Raw genomic sequence first — 15,594 nt, 5'->3', positions numbered from 1 at the left:
GCAGGGGTCAGTGGTCTGTGTGGATGACCATTTCCTTCCCCAAAATGTAATGCTTCCATTGTCAGCAGGCCTGCATAATGGAATACATCTCTTTGTCATAAGTGGGATACTTCAGGACTGTGTTTGAAAGTGTCTCACTATGATATGCCACTGGATGCTCGTGTTGAGTAATGACTGCCCCAATAGCATAGTCAGAGGCATTTGTCTCGACGTCAAATGGTTGTTGCAAGTCTGGTAATGTGAGCACTGGTGCTGAGCGGAGGCAATCTTTCAACTCTGTGAATGACTTCTGTTGAGATTTAGACCAAAATAATTTTTCTTTTGCTCCTCCCATGGTGACTTGACTCAAGGGCCAAGTGATATGAGAAAATCCTGACACGAACCTGCGGTAGAAGTTGGCAAGACCTAGAAAGCTTCAGAGCTATGTCAGAGTGGTTGGAGATGGCCAATCCCGAATGATTTGGATCTTGGCTAGATCCATATGCACCCCCTGTTCATCAATAATGTATCCCAAATACTGAACTTGGGTCATGCCAAAAGTGCACTTCTCCAAATTGGCACATAAATTGTGTTGCTGCAGTGTTTGGAGAACTTGTCGAATCTGGTGGAGGTGCTCTTCCCAAGTCTAGCTGAGGATCAAGATGTCATCCAAGTATACCACTACAAATGAGTTGGTGAATGGCCACAATATGTCATCCATTATCCTCATGAAGGTTGCAAGACCATTCGTCAATCCAAAATTCATAACCAACCATTCGAAAAGGCCCTCCTTGGCTTTGAAGGCAGTATTCTACACATCGGATGGTTCGATTGGTACCTGGTGACATCCTAACTTCAAATCGATCTTGCTGAAATATTTTTCCCCCTTCAGTTGGTCCAGGAGGTCATAAATCCATTGGATCAGGTACCTATTATGGAAAGTGATCTTGTTCAGCGCCCGATAGTCAATACAAAGTCTCCAAGTCCCATCCTTCTTCTATACCAACATGATCGAGCTCCCACAGGGTGATGAACTCAGACGGATGTGACCTTTCTGCAGCAGCTCTTGAATCTGCCTCATGATTTCATCATTCTCCAAAATGGAGCACCAATAGATTGGTCCATTGGGCAGCGGTACACCTGGGGTTAGATCGATGAAGTGCTTGACCTGACAATGCAGAGGAACCCCTACGAGGGAGATGAAGATGTCCTCATACTCCTCCACAACCTTGTCCATCTATAGTTGTCGTGCGAAGGGGCCCTGTCTGGAGGTCATGGCCACCATCTTCTTCTTTCCTTGATGGCATATCATCAGAAAAACAAATTTCCCAATTTTGGAAATGAGCTTACTACATTGTTTTACAATAACCAAAGAGATGACAATAGGCAGTGCTACCTCTCGTATCTTGTACAACCTATTTCCCAAAGTAACAATAATAGCACAGGGCCTTGATTCATACAAAGCATGTCACTTCCACAAGTATGGTTGTCCTAATAATACATCACAAACTTCAGGGCAAGAAATGTCACACAATACCTCATCTGTGAAGGGCTTGATGTTGTATGGAAGGTGACATTACTGGCTCACACGAAGATCCTATTCTTGGTGAAGCCACCCAATGGTGTACGGTTGTGGATGTGATGTGGTTGGTAAGCCCAACCGCTTCACAACCTCTATCGAAATGAGGTTCTTTTGGCTCCCACTGTCAATAATGAACTGTAGCGGGGAGCCCTTTACCCACATCTGCGAGTGGAAGAGATGCTCCTCCTCCTCTGGATCTTTGGGTTCCTCCTTATGGATATTTGTGGTGGCAACGATGGTGTTGGGCTCCACATCGATAATCTTCTTCCCTTTGTCATTCCCCTTGTTGGGTTCTGACTCAGCCAGAACATGCATTTGATTCTGAAACCTTTAGCTCAGCCACTAATGACTGCTTGGCTCGACACTCACTTGTGTTGTGAGTGGAGCTCTTATGGAACTCACACCACTTTCCCTTGTCCTTTTTCGGCTTCACAACATTGTTCTTTGCTTGTAGCTTTGGCAGGTTGTCTTGGGCCGCCCCTCCTTGGCTTTGTCCTTTGTTCTGCGATTTGGGGGCACCTTTCCCTTGCTTCGGATTCGCAGATCCAAAGTCTCACTTCTTCTGTTTAAACTTTTTCTCGACCTTGATGACATATTGGTATGCCATGTCAAGCGAGGAGATGTTCAAGAATTCTATTTCTTCCTAGATGTGCTTATGCAGGTAGTCACGGTATTTAGTACCAAATGTTGCTTCGAATCCTTGATACCCAACTTTGTGCGAAGGGTATCTAAAATATTAGTAAACTATAGCACGTCTTGGTCCATTACATGCCGTAGCGTGGTCCACTTTATGTATTGATCCTCATAGCTTTTGATAGGGTAGTACTGCTCGATGGCATCCCGAAATGAACTCCAAGAGGATGCAGCTGGAAATAGTGAGCCTGTACTTTCATCCTTCTGCTCGCAGTAGGTTTCCCACCAGTCCTTGACGTGGGGGGCTACTTTGAGAAGGGTGAAAATAATCTTTTCTCGACTGGAAAAATCATGAATAGAAAAATAACACTCTAGCATATTTAACCATTTATCGATGGCATCTGCGTCTATCTGACCCTCAAATATGGGGATTTCAAAATTAACTTGTACCTTAAATGGTGTGGCATTTCCAGAGTAGCTTTTGGAAGTTGATGTGTCGCCCCTAGGTAGTCGTTGAAGGATTTGGGCAAATTTGTCCATCATCATGTTCCATTGTCACTTGAGGGCTTCTTCAAGCAAGATTTTGATAGGATCTCCCACCCCCTCATCTTTCTTTTCATCCGCCATGGGAGGCCATCAGGATTTGGGAGGCTGGGCTTGCAAAGATTCAACTAGTTCAAGCCCTAACTCCTTATATCCCGACCTCGTTGGGGACATGCCAAGAAAAACAGAGAAAAAAAAAGCAGACTGCTTTGATACCACTGATCCGAATTTAAACAGGAACACAACAAATTACAGAGATAACCATAAACACAGAGATGCAGTGGAAATAATACTTCATTTCATTAGTGTAAAATACTGAAATATGCTTACAAGCAGAAATGGAAATACACTAGCTAGGGCGATGGTAGCTTATCTCTGAGAAGAGATGTGGCAGCTACATGCCTCTGAACTAAACTACAATGAGGCTCAAGGGCCTTTTTATTATTGAAAAATAAGAGAAAACCCTAACCCGAGGAGATGTAACACCAATAGTTATGGGCCCCATTGGGGTGAGTTGGACAACCAACTTCTCGGGGTCGTGACTTGGTCATATTATCTCCGTTTGGAGCACATGATAGCCTGTTGGAAAGATCTCTTCGAGGACTACGTCGAAAAATATGATTTTAGACAGAAAATTGTTTCCGGTAGATTTCCAAAAAAATGTCGTTTAGGGCCTCAAAACGGCTCCGGAAGTTTAAGACCTGAAAAATTGCTAAAAATAGTAAATTGTGCTACAATTAAGGAAACTGACAAACTAAAAGAAGCAATGGTGGGGGTCCAAGTGGAATTGACGGGTGGCCACCAATATCCACCTGGATCAATCACTAAGACTCAAACAATTGTGGGAACACTAACTCTTCGACATCCTCTTAATGATCGATGATTGCAAACTGATGCGAAGCTTGGTAGTCTGTTATGGTGTCCCCGTACTCTGTGGTGACATCCTTCTAAAAGTGAACCCTTGCCTCCATTGCATCTGGGCACACTGATTTGGCACCTCTGTCCAACTCGTTAGATAGCATGTGCATCATGGTCTTAAGTACAACCTGTCTAGCACAATACTGATGCATAATGTCTGCGCTGATCTACAAGTCTACGTTGGTGGCTATCTGTATCAACTGATCGAAGTACATGTCTAGCTCCAGTCGGGCTTGGTTCTTTTCCTTCACCTCGATGAGTGTGCTAATGGATGGGATCGCATGCATGCACACAATGACATCCATGCTCCTGAATACTCATGCATGTGAAGCCTGTAAGTTAGTGATGAGCTGTGGGAGTTCCTCATAGTTCTCGATCTAACTCCAGATGTGTGCCTTGAACTCCACTGCTTTTGGCTTCATCATCTTTGGAAAGTGAAACAAGGCTCCCTTGTACCTAAATTTCCATATCTGCATGTGATCAACAACAATGTGTAAGTTTGAAAAGATGTGCACTCTCTTAACATAACGTTGCTGCCAACTGTTAAGCTGGACAACTGACTTATGCACGGTGACGAACCTGAATTACAACTTCCGCATGACTATCACGAGAGATGATACTTCATCAAGTATCACTTTCTCAACTCTACACTGGAGGATGCTATAGCTTGCTCTTCTCCCTACTTGGCTACTTTTAGCTCCTTAGCCATGCATTCATTCTCAGCTATCAAGAATCTAACACTTGAGCTGGTCGCTTCGACATATGCCTTGGTAGCATCGACCAATGCAGCTGGATGTCTTTGCACATACCACACGATCACTCGTTCTTCAAACTGCGTAGTTATACATGGACATCTAGAGTGGGCACTCTATGTGACTACACAACTTTGTGTTGTGACTCATCGAAAGATATGTTGTGCACATCTGCTTCTGGATTGTCCTCAATGGTTTCACTGTCTCCTTGATCATTTGGGACTTGGTCTGCTCCAGGATCTGGTGAAGCCAGTGGAGTGACCTCTTGGTTCTTAGGCATGAGTTCAATGTCCTAATCTACCTCAGGTTGAACCACATCCGTTTCCATCTGTTCCAACATATGTTCAATCTCTGGAGAAAAGTCTTGCTCTTATGACTGCTCACACTGTTTTCTATATGACATCTATTCATATGAATACATAACCTATATGATCACAGTTTCATCAATATGTTCATGTTGCAACTCCTACTATTCTTGTTCATGTTCCTGTTCCTTCTCTCTTCTGCGCAACTCTTGTTCTTCCGTTAATTGTTACTTGAACTCCTGCAACTCCTTTTCTGCCTCCTCCAGCTTCTATTTCTCCCTCTGCCTTTCTACAATCCTTCTGTTGTGTTGTTTCCTTTTTGCTTGAATCTCTAAAGTTGCTTTTAAGTCAAGTGGATCTTCTTTGAACTTGCAACTTTGCTCCTCCTCTGCATTGTCGACAACCTTCCTCTTACCTTTGTTAAGTGAAGGTCTGCTACACTCTGTTGCTGTTGATGGTGCTTCTCTCTATGATGTTTCTGCCTTCCACACTGCTAACCACTCTACAACAATTATGACTAGTTCATTGATCCTTGAGAAATTATAGAAGTATCTCCATGGGTCTTCCTTAGGCCAATGACACGTCCTGTGGATCCAAGGATGATATAATTTGACACAGTGGTCTTGTACTAAGCGATGCAGGTCATATGGATTGAAACTTCTAAAGCAAAGGTGAATCTCTTGAATTCCTTCATCTCAACCTCAAAATGATTGAGATTCTGGATCTCATACAACCTAATCCACAAAGGAAGAGTGGGCCAAGGTGCCTTCATCTTCCTATGTAGTCATGACGATGACCCTGTCAAGATGTGGTATGCAACTTATTGCATGACCATCTTATCCACGAAAACTTCTGTAAAACATGCAGATCCTTCTCTACGTTGTACATCTACAAGAAGGTGCCAAGAGTGAGGCATACCAATCTGCTATGTTACCAAATGCCTCCATCGTTGGCTATGACATGAAAGGCAGATCTTGCTCAAAGATCATCTTGTACACTAGGGTGACGAAGTGGTCTGATAGTTGTATTATAATTATATGGAAGCTGCACTTAGAGAACAACATGCAATAATTGTGGATGGATGGTTTCTGAAGGTGTCCATGCCCAACCCAAACTTGGGAACTCCTGATGGGAATCGATTGCATCAAGTATGTAAGTGAACATGAAAAGATTTGCTTGCTGACCCTTCGGTAGATGTCGAGCTTTTGTTACTTATACCTTGAGCTTGAGAGCCAACATGTCAGACCAATTGAAAGGTCTTCCTTCATTCACCAACCGATCCAACATAACCACCCAACTCTACGGGAAGGTTTTGGTACTCTCTTGTCCATATAAGCAACATGCAAAATGACCAAGAGTTAATAAGCCTTCCGCAGTATCCTTGTATTGTACACTTGGTTGGGTGTTGTCCTAAAATTAGATGGCTCTTTCACCCAACTCTTTAAGATGTCTCTTGAGCTTGCACTATTGTTGGGTCTGGTGAAGGGCACATCCGTTGTGATCACTAGCTGTGGCAAGTGATACATCTCCTGAAATCATGTGCCCTAAAGGTAGCAAGTTTTTTTCCACTAGCACTACTCAACACCATTGTCTCTAGATCAGTATGCGAGACAATCTAGTGGATCATGTCCACGCATGCAAATGCGAGATATCTGCATGTAATCTAGTATAAGCCAAATTTGTGTATGTTGACATAGACTCTGAGGTCCTACAAATTATCCTCAAAGGTGCTTGAAAAGATGTCATTAATGTCTTGCCATTTCATCTTGGTCTTCTTGTCTATGAACAACTTAGTTTCTTCATAGATGGGAAAGCTCATAGACATTTGCTTGACCATATCTCAAGTTGCGCTCTCAATGGTGTCCTTTGACCCTACTCTCTTGGAAGCCATTGTACCCGTACTGTTGAGAGATTGATGAACACATGTGATACCTAGAGACTATGCAACACTCATGGCAAGAAAAATGTCAGTTGAAAACTAAAAGCAACTTGAGGAATGACATGCAACACACCTGGGTGACTGACTGGGAAATTTGCACAGTTTTCACTAGGAGGCTAGGATACTGACTATCAAAACCATGAGGAACACAGTCTAGAATGTCATTGCGCTGACTGACTGCTGGAAATGCATAGATCATAATATAGCTTGGCCTGCTGAGGACTAAAACTGTGCAATGCACAATTTCGGTTAGCATGACTCCAACCCGAAAAAATTGCATTGCGCAATTCCAGGGGCCAATTGAGGTACTGCATCTTAGGATTTTGGAAAGAAAGCCTGGGAGGCCAGTGTTAGGAAAGCTCTATGCAATTTCTCGGATCAAGGCATGGCCTTCCATCCCAGAAATGCATAGTGCAAGCCAGGTAATGTAAGACCCAGGCCAAGGCAGCTCAGACCCGCCGACGGGCGACTGAAAATATTAATGACTGAATGCATGTGTGAAGCTCAGTGCAGACATGGGTGAATGAACATGCATGCAATCAATGTGTGCATGATTTAGTAAACGGGAAAACAACTAAGTGTGTGAAGCGAGTCGCCACAATGACAACTGTTAGTGCAGAAACAATGTCATGCACGTGACAACAAGAGGATGCAGTGGAAAGCTTCAAACAATTCTTCTACAAGCTAACATGCACTAAAATGACAACAAGTGTTCAATAACCAAGCAAGAAACACTGACACAAACTGAAATACAAAAAGCGATAAAAAAGCAGCAAAAGGCATGAAAAGCGGGCTTACCCCGAAAACGTTGAGCTGAGTGTGCCGAATTCTCCTAGATACAATGAGCGATGTCAAAGCTCCAAGATTGAAGTGAACAATGAGCTCTGAAGCATTGAATAAATAGTTTTGACAAGATTGAGGTTTATGACTCACATGCCACAAATCTATGAAAAAGGGACACTTGGTTGGAGGCTTCTAAAATGGATTTTGCCTGTAACCTTGAACCGCTAAAAATGGATCCCTAAAATCTAGGGATGGTTTTTTCTTTTTTCTTTTTTGCTTTTTTAGTAAAAAGCTGCCCATACATGCAAAGCGAGATTGCTTAGTCTTGGAGGGAACTAGTCAACTTGGGAGCACATGCAATGGACTGCCAGCCCTAGAGTGACTTCTACATAGTTTTTGGGCTAAGTGGCTTTGGTTTTCCCTCAAGCTTTGCGCAATTTCTGGATTGAAGCCAAGGTTGCCAACCAGAACTGTGCAAATTCTTAGAGCAAGCCCAATGATGGGCTGCTCTGTGCAATTTTCAAAGGGAAGGAAGTTTACTTGCTCTACGCATTTTTGGAGAGTAGCAGGCTACCTTGATGCTCTATACATTTCTGGAGAGCAAGGTTGGTTTCCCTCCAGTTTTGTGCAATTCTGTAAGTGAGCACAATAGCCAGTTGAAGACCAAGTCTTGGGGTGTCAACTTGCGGGTGAAAGGCAAACAAGTTAGCAAACACAAGTTGATAAGCCAAGAAGCACAACTAAAAGCATATGTACCTGGCCAATGCAAGACATGCTGCTGAGGATGGTTGGTGGGGAGGCTCCAAAATGAAGCTAATGCAAATTTTGGAGGATGGTTGTAGCCGCTACTGCAATAACATAAGTTTTTAAGATATTAAAAAAAAAGAGGTGTAATATTTAGTTTAGGTGTAGTTTAATTGATAAAGGAAATAGTGTTTTTGGGTCAAAATATAGTAATATAATTTCTAGTGAGACTGTATTTTTTTTTTTGTTATTTAAAATACATTTTTAAATATATCAATAGATTGAATATTCTAAAAATTAGTTAAGACACTAAAAATGATCATTTCATCCATTAATTAGACAACATATTTAATTTATATAAAAATAATTATAATATTTATAATAATTTTTTTTAAATAATAAGAAAATTTGTTATAATTTATTTGTTGTTTAGAAATGGAGATAGTCATTCTTAAATATTATTTATAAATAAAATTGAAGATATATTATTGATTGTTATTTTTAAATGTAAAATGAAAAATTATGTCATTACAAATTTTTATTTCAAAAATACATTTTAATTCTTAATTAATTTTTTAAAATTATATTTAAAAAATATATTATAATAATATAAAAAAATACTAATGACAATAAACCAGTACAATATAACAATTTTTTTAATCTGAAGGATGATATTCTTGGTAAACGGGTCGGTTACAGAACTTTGACTTACTTCAAAGCTGCATTACAAAGTCTTATTTCTAAAAAGGTATTTCCAGTAAATCAAATATTTACAATAAATAAATTCATTACAACACCTTTTTTTAAAGATGATATTCCAGGTAAATGAGTGGTTTATAACCCTTCTCCTTATTTAAAAAATGACATTCGTGGTAAATTATATAAATTACATTTTTTAATAAATTAATTAAATTTAACGTTAATAATATTCACAAAACCAAAATACCTAATTGTTTTTGCATATAAATTTCAGAACTTCTTTAATTAACTTGCCCAACTCGTTTTAGAATAAAACGTTATATGGGGTGAAACAAAAGATGTACTCACAGAAGCTAAAATGCATTTTGCTGAGTTTGAGAGAGTTGAAACTTCGGAAAAATAAATCTCATCCATCTATTCCCATATTAAACTAAAAATATTCCTAAACCCTACACCTAATTCTTTTTACCTAAACGTACTTGAGAATCTTAAAAACATGTTCTTAAAAATCTAGAAAAACATGTTTCTAAATAGATACAGATTATTTCTTTATATTAATTTTAAATTTATTGGTTTATATCAAACTTACTATTAGAATTCATCTTTGTTGACGATTATTAATTATATATATATATATATATATATTTATATATATTTTAGATCTAAAATTAAGTGTCCAAAAGATAACTATAATATATTGCAATCATTAATAAAAATTAAAATACTATTTTTTTTAATTAGTTATTCCAATTCAATTGTCTAATACCTCATGTCAGCGTGTACGGTGTGCATTATCACTTCACCACAGCGTGCATGACATGTATTAACACTTCACTTTGGTGCGTATTGTTAACACTCAGGTTGTCCTTAAAGCTCCTTAAACGATACGGCCGAGGTAACCACAAACCAATCTTTGGACCGCAGGTCCTAGCCTACCTGCAATCAGAGAGGGCTCTCTCTTTATAATTTAGCTTTGTTTTGGGTTGATTTAGGCTAGTTATGATTATCTTGGGTTTTTTTTTTATTTTGGTGGGATGGAGGATTCTTTCAAACAGAGTTGGGATGTATAGTGTGAGAAATTCAAACCATTGGGCATGTAGTCGTGGATTAGGCTTGCTGTTGCGTTTTCTTGGTCACAAGAGGAATACAGAGCAGGATAGCTACACATAAAACAATATCTAGCTAGAATAAAGATGGAACAAAGGTCAGTGAATGAAAGGCAACTAAGTAGCTCTCATTATGCTAACAGAGGGAAGGTGAATGAACATTTATATAGGAGCAATCAAGGATTCCTAAACAACATTCATATATGAAGGAACTAGTGTAAATATGAGCAAATCAGTATTCATATTTAGGACTAATTCAGAGGAAAACATAGATAAATCACAGAAATTGAGAACAGAATACAACTAAGTGAGCTCTGAACTATTCTTTCTTTCTGCTATTTAGATAGTGAAACAATGATGGCATAAACACATATAAACTGTAAACAGAGATAAGAAACACTTATTGGGCTATGTAGAAGCGTTAGGATTCCATAGTCACTCTTCAGACATTAAAACACAACAGTCAGTTCATCTCCCAAACATTCCAGCGATCTTTGATTATAGAGACTCTCAGAAAAACAATGCAAGTCTAGAGGAAGTTATCGACCAACCAACCCTTAAAACAGTGCAGAGGGTGGTTTAAATAGAAAATATTTACAAACATCAGATCTGGGATAGATCTCCTCAAATAAATTCCTTTAACCTAATTTGTACAGAAGTAAATGGCAGAAATATCTATCTAACAGCTGCGCTGGGGTAACTGGCATCTCAAAATATCTATTACAGCAGATCTTAGGCAGATCTGAGGAAAATGAGTGCTTTAATCTATTTTATCTTGAAGTAAATGCTTAAAACATTTATCTAAGTGCTGCGCTGGGGCAGCTGCCTCAAAAATGGATCAAAAGAGTTCCTTGAGCCACGCGCTGTCCTCTGTGTGATAACTGTGCATTTAAGGAAGCAGCGCTGCTCCAAAAATATGACTGGGAACAATGTCTCTGCAATAACTCTGCCTTGAAAGCCTTCATCTATGCCTTTAGGTGGCTTTAAAGCAACAAAAGAAGTGTTGGTGAGCCTTAATGGCTGAATGATGCTTTGTTGACTTTGTTGGGCTTGCTTTGCTTTCATCTGCTTTGAAAAACTGGACTGATACTCTTTGCCACATCCTGATACACTTTGGCACTGAATCTGGGCCTTTTCTCACCGCTGATACTCTTTAGACTGTCCCATCACCCCCTTTCTACCTTTTAATGCAAAAATAACTGCTGCTAATGTCCTCCGTGGCCTTTGGGTGCAATCGGCGCTTGGCCGATCAAAACTAGCCTTAAACTTTTTGAAAAATGGTGCAAACAGGAGGAAAAAGTGTTGCCAACTGTGCCGAGGCCGAGACTAGCTATCTGAAGCAAAACTGGGCCTTGGAGCGATCTCAGAAAGCTTAGGGATGCATGAATTGCGCTATCGGGAGTCGGGCGCGGGCATATATGTGAAAATATGAACAAATGCCGCCTTTTCTTTTACACAGAAAAAAGACCAATTTCTATGTAAAATTCGTGAAAAACATAGGCGGGAGCGGCACTGTAGCGGAGATTAAATCCTGGCCGTTGGATCGCGCGAAGGCAGATCCAACGGCTGGCGCTAACTCGCATCGGGGCAGACCATTGGTCCCAACACATAAAACCTCCGAATAGCGATGAACCTGGCGGACCCGAAATGCTTATATGCCCTTTCTTTATGGAGATCGGGTCTGGTCCGTCGGCGATTTCATATCGGCGGATTTTAACAAAATCAATATGCGGACCCGAAAACCTTTAAAACTGCCCTTTAATATTTTTCGGCTCCGGGATATAGGAGCACACAGTGCGGACCCTTTCGGACCCGATATGCCTTTATGCCGCACTTTATTACTTTTCGGCTCCGCTGGTCGGAGCCATATAGGAGTGATGCGATTAAATATGGGTCGTTGATCTGTGGGCCTGAATGGGCGGCTGAGATTAACTCGGCAATTCGCTATCGGCGGGGTCATGGGGTTGCCACAAATAAACGCCGAAACCCATCAGACCCGATAAGTTATACAGGCCCTCTTTATTTTATTTCGGGTCTGACCCATCGGCGGAACCCAAATCGGCGGTTTTAACAGTGGAATGGGTCTGCAGACCCAAAAACCCTTTAACACTGCATTTGATAACTCATCGGCTTTGCCAAATCGGAGCAGTATATGGGGCGATGCGAAGTGGGGGGCCGCGCGACAAGATCTGGGCCGTCAAATCTGGGGCCCGATCCAACGGTCTTAGATCCGTCGGCGAATCGGCAGTCGGAGGGACCAGAGGGCGGCACATATGGAATCGCCGAACTGCGCGGACCCGATATTCTATTACCGGTCTGCTTTATATGTTTTCGAGTCCGGCCCATCGGAACTATACCCCATGCCTTGAGACTTAGCCATTTTCGCTTATATATGCCACTGCCCCCTCGCGATAGCGATATCGCATCGGAGGGGGATCAAACAGACCTTTATCTCATCGAAGCACACTTTTTATGAAAAGGCAAGGCAAATGAATTCAGAGGGGTTCCTTTATAGTTTGGCATGGATTCTAAGGCATCGGAAGGGGTCCGATAGCCAAAAAAGGGAGGATTTTATCCTTTTTTGAAGGTTTTTCATGGTTTTTGCATGGCTTTTGTATTCTTATGCCTTGGAAGGAGTCCCAAGGCACTTAGGGGTAAAGTGATGTGGTTTTGAGAGGGGTTTAGTGGCCAAAGAGGGTTTCATGCCTTATAAAGGCAAACCAAGGCCAAAGAGATGATTTTTATACATATGAAGGGAAACTATGCAAAGGAATGAGTCCTTATGCATTTGGAAGATGGTCAGAGGGGTCAATGAAGGTTCTTGCTGAGTTTCAGATAAACTTAGCAATTCCCAAGGATGTATAAGGTTATTTTTCAACCAAGGGGAGGGGATAAGTATATAGGGGAGTTATAGAGATGGTTTTAGTAGGGAAAGGGAAAAGAGATAGGGAGTTACATAATAAAGTTAGTAGTTAATATGATAATGATGAAAAAAAAAAAAAAAACGCTAAGAATGAAGTCTTAGGCTATCAATGGGGGAAAATGACTGATAGAAGGAGTGTGAACATTCCTTTAGTGAAGCAGATCTTCACCAAGGCAGATGATATGGAACATGATGAATCTAAAAGGTATCAAGCAGATCTTGACCTCTTTAGGGGAAGTTAGTGAGTGACTTTGGGACAGAGGAGGAAGGGGAAGTCAGACATGCTTCGCTTGAAGTCCTTCAAATGGAAACTGCCTCAAACTTGTGATATGAATAGATATGACACTTGAAAATCTGAAATGGATCACAAGTCATGATTCTGCAACCACAAAGCTACCTACCCGGCCTATTCACCTAACATTTTCTCTTCTTTTTGGTTTGGGTGCACTTGAACTAGCATACCCAGCTTTTTGTTCTTTTCTTCTTGCTGTCCTCCTATATAAATCTACACTTATTGCATCCAGGGGCTTAGATTAGGCTGTTGAGCACCCTTGTTTCTCTACCTATTTACAGATCTGCCAAGATTAAGCTGTTTGGACAGATGTTCATTCTCTATATTCTACAACAAGAAATTGAAACCTAGGGAGGCCAAGATTAAGCTGTTTGGCCTATCCTTAACTGAAAACTGATCAAAATGGATTACTTATCAAAACTGGAACACAGCAGTGGCACTTAGATTAGCACACTTTCAAGGACAGTTCTTTGGTGATCTGTAGCAAATATGGAGCATTGCAGCATTTATAGTACGAAATATTTGGCATGTAAAAATGTCGATCATGAAAGATGATTAACCTGCTGCAGCAGGAGGCTAACAGTGGCTCCACTTGGGGATGGCTTTTCCTTGTGACAAGCCAAGAACAGCAGGTCAGAATGCCTTGATTCTCTGTAGTTGCTGTTAATTGAAAATTTCTTCTGTGCTAATTTCTGAATGACTAGAACTTTAACTTCTGAATGCAGCACTCCTCCTTATCTGAAACACTATGAAAAATAAAGCATCGCCTGCTTTCTTCTGCGTGCTTGATATTGCATACACTTTTGCTTGAGCACTGCCTTGTGAAATAAACACAAAAAAGAGAATAAAACTGGAGCTCTTCTTTTCTTGTCTTTGAAAGGGTGCTGAAATAAACTGCAAATCCTCCTTTCTTTTTGATACTGTTGACTTGAAGACTACAAGCTGCAAACAGCTTCTCTTTAACATAAATCACTGTGATATGATAGCGCTGCTCTTGCTGTTTTGCTGAGATTACTGCAGAGACAGAGATTAAAAATAGAGGACTTGCATCGGCTGTGTCTTCACAAACTTTGTTGCTGCTCCTCTAACAATCAGACTGTTTATACAAAATAAAAACAAAAGTGCTGATATATACAAATATCAATGTACAAAGAGATATTTACAAAGCTGCGTTATGTTCAACAAAAGGGATCATGATAATGCTTTAGCATACGGCCATTTACAGGGCCTTCTTCAGCAGTGCTGCCCTCTATAGATTTGAGGAAATATGTGTTATTTCCCTGAACAACAGAAATAACGAATGGCCCTCTCCAAAGGAAATCAAATTTTGCATGTTTTCCCTTGTCTTCTCTTCGTGAGTCCCACCTTAGAACTTTGTTGCCAACATAGAAATTCTCAGCCTTAGTCCTCTTATCAAACATCCTTTTGAGCTTCTCTTGCATAATTCGAGCTCTATCATAGACTTGCTCTCTTGTTTGTTGCAAATGAATTGTTTGGTTTATCCTCCTTTGTATATCATTTGGCTCAGCTTGAATCTCTTGCAGCAGCTTGATAATAGGAATGCCCAGTGATGAAGGAAATCTGGCCTCCATGCCATATACTAGCTCATAAGGGCTCATCCCAATGGATTTTTTGGTTGACAATCTGTCTACCCATAGGGCATTTGTGAGCTTTCTATGCCAGTTCTTCTTGTTTTCTTCTAAGATCTTCTTGATAATACTGATCAGGCTCTTGTTAGATGACTCGGCTAAGCCATTACCTTGAGGGTAATAGGCTGTGGAATGGCCTAAAGTGATATGGAATTTATGGCAAAAATTGATCATCTTTTTGGATTTGAAAGCAGCGGCATTGTCAGTGATGATCTTCTCAGGGCAGCCAAATCTAGAAAGGATATTGCACTCAAGGAATTGGATAATGGTGGTGTCATTGGCCTGCCTGCATGGAATGGCTTCAATCCACTTGGTGAAATAGTCGGTGGCAGTTAGAATCCACTTATGCTGGCCTGAGGAAGAGGGATGGATTTCTCAAATGAAGTCAAGACCCCATTGTCGAAAAGGCTTTTCGGTTGAGATGGGTTTCAGAGGCAAGGGGAGCAGCTTTCTTTTGCCCTCAAAGATTTGGCATTTGTGACATGAGATAGAAAACTTCTTTACATCTGCAAACAAAGAGGGCCAATAGAAACCAGCCCTTAAAATTTTATCAGCAGTGGACTTCCAATATAGATGTCCTCCACACTCCCCTGCATGGAATTCTTTCATGACATTATTAGTTTCATTCATGGTCAAACAATTAAGCAACATGCCTTCATGATTCTTCCAAAATAAAGCACCATCTAAGACACAAAATTTCAAAGCCTTCATTCTTAAAAATCTCTTCTTGGTCCTGGACAATCCTGG

The sequence above is a fragment of the Pinus tabuliformis genome, chromosome 7 (assembly GCF_031772625.1).
Source record: "Pinus tabuliformis cultivar Carrire ecotype Pingquan chromosome 7, CPIR1, whole genome shotgun sequence".
Taxonomy (NCBI): Eukaryota; Viridiplantae; Streptophyta; class Pinopsida; order Pinales; family Pinaceae; genus Pinus; species Pinus tabuliformis.
The sequence above is the reverse complement of the archived record's forward strand: the minus strand, read 5'-3'. Positions refer to the sequence as shown.